This window comes from Macrobrachium nipponense, chromosome 8, assembly GCF_015104395.2.
Source record: "Macrobrachium nipponense isolate FS-2020 chromosome 8, ASM1510439v2, whole genome shotgun sequence".
Lineage (NCBI taxonomy): Eukaryota > Metazoa > Arthropoda > Malacostraca > Decapoda > Palaemonidae > Macrobrachium > Macrobrachium nipponense.
Window position 1 is genome coordinate 50,078,142 of NC_087203.1, and position 6,821 is coordinate 50,084,962.

A 6,821-nucleotide genomic window follows, 5' to 3' on the forward strand; every position below is an offset into this window, starting at 1 on the left:
CCCATTGGCAGACCCACAAGAACTCTTAGCCATAGATCAATATCTCGCTGAGGCTCTTGAGGCTAAGCAGACTCCAAGGCAGTAGCCGCGAAGTCTTCAGCCTAATAAGGTAGGAACCAAGGTTTATTAATACCTACAACATATGTTGTTTACCTGTCTATTTCAGTAGTTAGCTGTCTACCCACCCACCAATGGGTGCTAATCAGCTAAGTATATATCTGGCAGGGAAGTTGAATGTATAAAAATGATATGTCATGTTACAATAAAGTTTTATACATACTTATCTGACAGATATATACGATTAATGGCTCACCCAGCCTCCCCGCAGGAGACAGGTGGAAGAGAAGAATTCTGATTAGAAAACGGGAATGGTTCCTAGTCCTGCCACCCAGGGCAGGGCGGTAGATCACCTGACCTACGGTAGCGTGTGCCGCGAAATTTGAAATTCTGTCGGAGACGACGGAGTCTATAGCTAAGTATATATCTGTCAGGTAAGTATGTATAAAACTTTATTGTAACATGACAATATCATTTTGTTGATTTGTTATTTAGTTGTTGTTAAGTTAATATTGTTTGCTTATTGTTGTTGATCCTGTGCTATTGGATTTGTTGTGTTTGTGAGTTCCTGTTGGGTTATGTGTGAGTTATTGTGGTTGAGGGTTGTTGTTGGTGAGCTGTTGTTAGTGGGTGTGTGTTGCCTTTTTTGTGTTGTTATTTGTGTTGGTGAAGGTTTGTGCAGTGGTCTTTTGTTGTGGTTGTATTCCTTGTTTGTTTGCTGTGTTGTTGAGTTGTGGTTGAATTCCTTGTTTGTTATTGTGTTGAGTTGTGGGGTTGTGGTCCTGGGGTGTTATGATGTTGAGTGTGGGGTTGGGTTGTGGTTCTTGGGTTGTTGTTGTTGTTGGTTGGGTTTGGTGGTCCTTGGTTGTTGCGTTGGTTAGTGGGGTTGTGGTTCTTGGTTGTTTGTCTTTGTTGTTGGTGGGTGTCCTCAGTGACCTCGACCAGCGGACAGTACAGCATAGCCCTGAGTATCTGCAGTTGGGTGAGTAGTGTAAAGAGGAAAGCGTGACTGAGGATGAGTTTGGCAGCCAAACATAACCAAAGGCATGTATATCATATTTAGCCCGGCAAACCCTCTTTAACACACAATTTTTGTTAGGCTATTCCGTATTTTTGTTGTTTTGTAAGCGAACTTCGATCTTGTGACTTATATGAGTAATCTCCTGTAGTCTCCTGTTGGGGTTAATATAAGTTTTTAAAAGTGCTGTCTAAATAACTACAGATGTTTTTTAGTGTCCTTTAAGGGGGATGGGGCTTAAAATTAAGGATATAATCGTACTGGTAACCGATATAAACTTTATTAGACAGTCTGAAACATTCTAGGAGTTTTCATGGTTCTTTTGCAGGCTTATATTTTATATTCCATTCAATTCTGTTTCAGAGATCGTTGATTACAGGGAAAGGACTAATATATATGAAAATGGTTGGCCCGTCTTCATTATCAGTGTAATTTCTGATAGATAAAATTTTTGCAAAGCAGGTATATCGTCAGCAAGGTGTAGACAGCAACTATTTAAAAAGTCACCCTTCTTGATTGAAAAGGACCAATTCGAGATGTTCGTTCACTGTACGAGGCGAGCATGTTGAAGGAATTGCCCTGCTCTTGTTATTGAGGTTAGTATATGCTTATAGCCTACAAGAAACTATGTGGTTATAGACTCGAAAACGAGGTTATGGTGAATATGTTGGATCTAATATGTGATTAGGTTAATCAGTCATGATATAACCTCCATCAGTATAATCAAAATTATTTGTAATTCATTTGAAAACTGCATGCCCTTATCCACAATTTTATAATTTGTACAATTCTTTTTGTTTTACAGACAGAGACTTATTTAATGTCCGAAGAAAAGTTATTATTGAGTTTAATGACGTATTTAATTAGTTGACCTGTGGTTGACAATCATTTGAATATATATAGTGTCATTTTCATTCTGATCCATGAAATTATTGTCATTTAGTTTTGAGTAAGTGTTTCAATGATGTTTGGACCATTATCATCTAATGTAGCTTTATGGTTTTAAAAGCACTTGAATTGAAGTTCCATTCCTGAATTGGAGGTTCAAAGTGTTTCAATGATGTCTGAAGCATTATCATCTTATGTAGCTTTATGGTTTTAAAAGCACTTGAATTGAGGTTCCATTCCTGAAGTACAATGTAAGCCAGAAAAGAACTTTAACCAGAACACCATATTAAAATTTTAACTTGGCAAAAATGAGAAATAAAGTGATGAAAGCCTTTCCTTTAATCCTTTGGTTATCCAGTTAGTTTACCTTGCTTCTGTTGAGGTGTGCATCCATGATCTTGTAGAGAAATAGTGCAAGAAAAAGTTAAAAGTATTATGTAAATTTTGTGCTGAATATGGAATGGTTATAATTTTTTTGTGATAAATAATGATGATGATATCAACAGACTTACATGTAGAAAGTATTATTGTGAGATACACTCAGAGATATCTTTACCTTGGAGCGTGGTTCGTGGATAGTGGCAAGTTGGTGATGTCATAAGTCTGCACGAGAGGCCGTAGCGAGGCAGTAGTAAATAAGTTTACAATTTTTTGTGTGGCTAACAGCCAAATGCCATATGTATATAAAAAACGAGTTTTCGATGCAGCGGTAATGTCAACACTGTTATATAGCTGTGAAAATCCTGGACAACTATAATATTAAAGGGATAGAAAAACGTATAATAAGTTAGTCAAAGTTTTGCTTGGTGTTCGAAAGAAACACGAGTATTAAATTATGTATGATGGAGGGAGGCATTCGTCCCGTCAAAGGATATCATAAGAAGAAAACAGAAATCCTTTTTGGTTGGTCCAAGAGAGAAAATATAGATGAAGAATTGCCATTCAATTACATCTTTGATTTGTGCAAAGACAACCGAACTCCGGGTTATAGTTTTTTAGCAAACATGTTAGAACAAAATGAGGAGCAAAATTCGTTGGAAATGTTTGCACAGGAAGTACGCGAGAGAGCTGAAAATGCCACGAAATTCAATACATATGTGTCTGAGTTAAACCTTCCCTGAGTGTACATATGGTTTATTCTACTACCCAGTATGTCCCAGATTTCTGCCGAGTGTCATTCACACGCTTGCGTTCTGATGTCTCATAATCTGAAGGTGGAGACAGGTAGATGGAGCAGAATCCCGACCTATGCAGAACTTGCCACTGTGATAATAGTAGTGTACAATCAGAAAGTCGTGTACTTATTTCTTGTCCCTTATCTGGCGGTTGCCGTACAGATTTAATAGGTTGAACTTTGCAGTGTGGGCTAATTTGATGGATGTGGAGCCTGTTTTAGTTGCTGATTTATGTAGGTATATTCATGATTGTACTGGGATTATATCAGTGAAGTGTTCACCTACCATTGATAGGTTTAATGTTTTGTTTTGGACAAATATATATATGGTGTGTGTACATATGTATGTGTGTAAAACTATGTTTTGTTCTCAATGATTTTTGTAACTAAAATAATGTACTCTTGTATAAATTTATGTAAGCACATAACGTATTGTATGTTTTGTCAATAAATTAACTAACTCGGATTTCTGCCAGAAATGTACAAATAATCTTCTGTTGCGTACAGCAAGCCATAAGACTGAATCGATGTAACCCCTCGAGACGCTGCTGTAACCCGGAACAGATATTTGAAAAACGACGTAAGCTGAGACTGACGTGACCCAGGGGCTGCCTGTAATTTAGTTGTGTTAAAAATTTGAAGTTAAGGATTTGTTAATAATAATTCCCAGTTGCCCTTTTTGTAATTATCATCTTCCTTTGCAAGGAAGAGCTTATTGGAAGGGAACGTTGGGAAACTCAAGCAAATAATCAATGACTTTCGACTTACCACCAAGCATGCACGGCAGGGAATACGTTGAAACTACGTCAAGACCTAATACATTATTACGAGGAAAACTAATAAAAGTATCAATAGTTCATGTGAAGAAAAGGTTTAAACGTCCTTGAAACTTTTCCATTTTTTGCAAATGACATGTTGCCCATGAGGCAGAATTTCATATAGGTATGAGAAGTATATAGAAGTATTCATAATGGCCTTTATAAGGTTGATGATCGCCACTAAGAATTTTTCAATGTATTTGATGATTATATGTTAGAATTCAAATTCCACTTTTCCTCTTGCACGATTGGAACCTTTTAAAGCTCATTCATTTCAATGCAATAACAATGATATTAAGATAATCAGAATTTAAATTAATTTGTAAATATTTCACAGACTATTATGCATGTTTAATTGCTTTTCATATCTTTCATTTCATGGCACATTGTCATAATTAATTTTGTTTTAATAATGTCCATGTCCTAAAGGTGTGACGGTTTATTATCGGTACTGGACTGTCGTCATACAGTCTTCTAAGGTGTAGTGTGGTGCAAAGCTTAATGGTACGTTGTCTTAGAGGTCACTAGCTCAATAATCGAAATTTGATTACAGAATGAGAAAAGAAAATTAGTTTAATGTATTAGATAATGCGAAGGTAACTACAGTATGTTTGTATGTAATACCAAGAGTTTGTTGCATGAGTTTTGAAATGATGAAAGCAGGATAGTTTTTTAAAAAACAAATATTTTAAGCCATCAAATGATAGAAATTGATAGCATTTGACACAATCAAAATTATGTACGTGAATTGCTATATTATAATCGAAAAGCCTTCGTGCTTACTCCACAAATTTGAAGTATTTTAATCGGAAAACATAAGCCAGATTGTTGAAGAGTCATGTACTTCATAGATATATATTTAAAAATGCCAAAGGAAGGGCATGTTTTTATATGTTTTTAATGGTATTAAATTGGTATGGCTAACCTTTGTGAATTGTAAAGGTTATACGTATTATACTGTCTGAAGTGAGTGCTGTGTTACTTTAATTTGGTGGCATGTATTCACAGAGCTCGGTTTTGATTAATACATACTTCCCTCCTCAGATTACGCTTAAATTATTAATGTATACTGCAGTCCAAAAATTATCCATAACCCTTTGTCCCCATGGATATTAAATTAATATATTGCGTCACGTGAATTTGTCAGTCATATTTTCAGTTTATCCTCAACTAAAATTTTTTGGAGTTACAGTAGAGTAAAATGTCTGTCAAAGATCCTGTTTGGGTCATCCCTGTGAATTTAACGTTAAGCAAGTAAGCTTACTGGTTTGGTTGAATTGGGGGTTTAATATTCAAAGACTTACCAAGATAAATAGGGTTTCTTTATATGCTTGAACTCTTTAACTTTTTCATTGCTTGACTCATAATCATGCACCACATTCATATTTGTTCTGATACGTAATACAAACCTTTCGGTCCTTTAACAATAGGATTATACTTTCGGCGTAGCTGGAATTACGGCCGTTGAATCTTGAACAAGGTGGTTAGGCAGTAACTACCGTGGGCTAGCCTGCCCGGATGTAAACACTCCACTTTACTTTCGGCCGTCTTCCTCGTGTGTTTGTGAGCTCCGGCTGACTGGTCGTTAATCTTTTTTCCCGGTAGGATCCTTTTGGTTTATTTTGTGTATTTAAAATAATTATACTTATACGGTGTTTGATATTAATGCTAAACAAAGGTTTGTCCTTGGTTTTTCAATTAATATACAAACCCACTTCTTGTGATAACCCTTGTACCCGCCCCTCTCCTTGTGTCAAGAGCCGGCTGCTAAAGTATGCCAACATGATTTACATTCTTTCGCCTAACTATACAAACCTGAGGTCCTTTAACAAATATGCCCACCTCATGCCACCCCTCAATCTGAACCTGGGCCGAAAGGCTAGCCTGCCCCACGGTAGTTACTGCCTAACACCCTGTTCAAGATTCAACGGCCATTAATCCAGCTACACAAAAGATATTCCTATAGTTAAAGGACCTCAGGTTTGTATAGTTAGGAAAAATACAATTTTTGACAAATTGTTATTTCATTCGTTATTCTTTGATCAAGAAGCAGCGGCACATTGCGAGTTTTGTAAAACAATAAACTAGTGTTCAATCTTACTTAACCCCAATAATTTACTACTGTAATTTCAGTAATAAGTTGTGTAACATTGTAAAGGTTAGATGACTGTCATGCATCAGTGGAAACCTTGTTAAATTGGAATTGAATTCTGTTGAATGGTGAACTACTGGTTGTGTGTGATGGACTAGTTGTGGTTATTTTTGTGGCAATATTTTGGATATTAAAACAAAATTTTAGCTTAACAGTTATATTTTGTTGTCGAGTTAAAGTTCCTGGTCTTCAAATACAATTGTAATACCCATGCACAGGAAGTCTGGCCTAGTTTTAAGACTTTAGGTGTTGACTAGTTTTTATTTGATAATGCTGGAATTAATTAGCTAATAGCAGATGTTGAATTTCACATGAACTAATGGGATCACTCTGTAACATGTTTCTATGTAGAGGTTGCATGTCATTTAATTCAGGGCCAGTACTTTCCATGATTTATAGTTTTAAACATATCTTAGAAATTGTTTAAAAGCTGTCGCACTTATTGAAATAAGTGTTTATATGGGATAGTGATGTATTGTAGACTGTAAAGTATTTTCTCTGGTTTCATAAGTGTTCTTGGCACTTTTGATGTACTATTTAAAAAACTAAAGTAAGTCTTGCATATGCATTGATAAGATGTAATATTAAAAAGCCAGTGATATACTACTATAATGTATGAATTTAGTATCGAGACAATTGACAGAAATTAGCACACAAAAATGAAAATGGTTCTGATTTATGATGATACTAAGGGTTGGTAAGGGTTTGTAACTG

General features: G+C 35.8%; 1 pseudogene; it reads left to right on the forward strand.

The window, feature by feature from the left end:
• Positions 1–5,156: 5,156 nt before the first annotated feature.
• Positions 5,157–6,821, forward strand: part of LOC135223091 (tubulin alpha chain-like) — a 36,971-nt pseudogene continuing 35,306 nt past the window's right edge.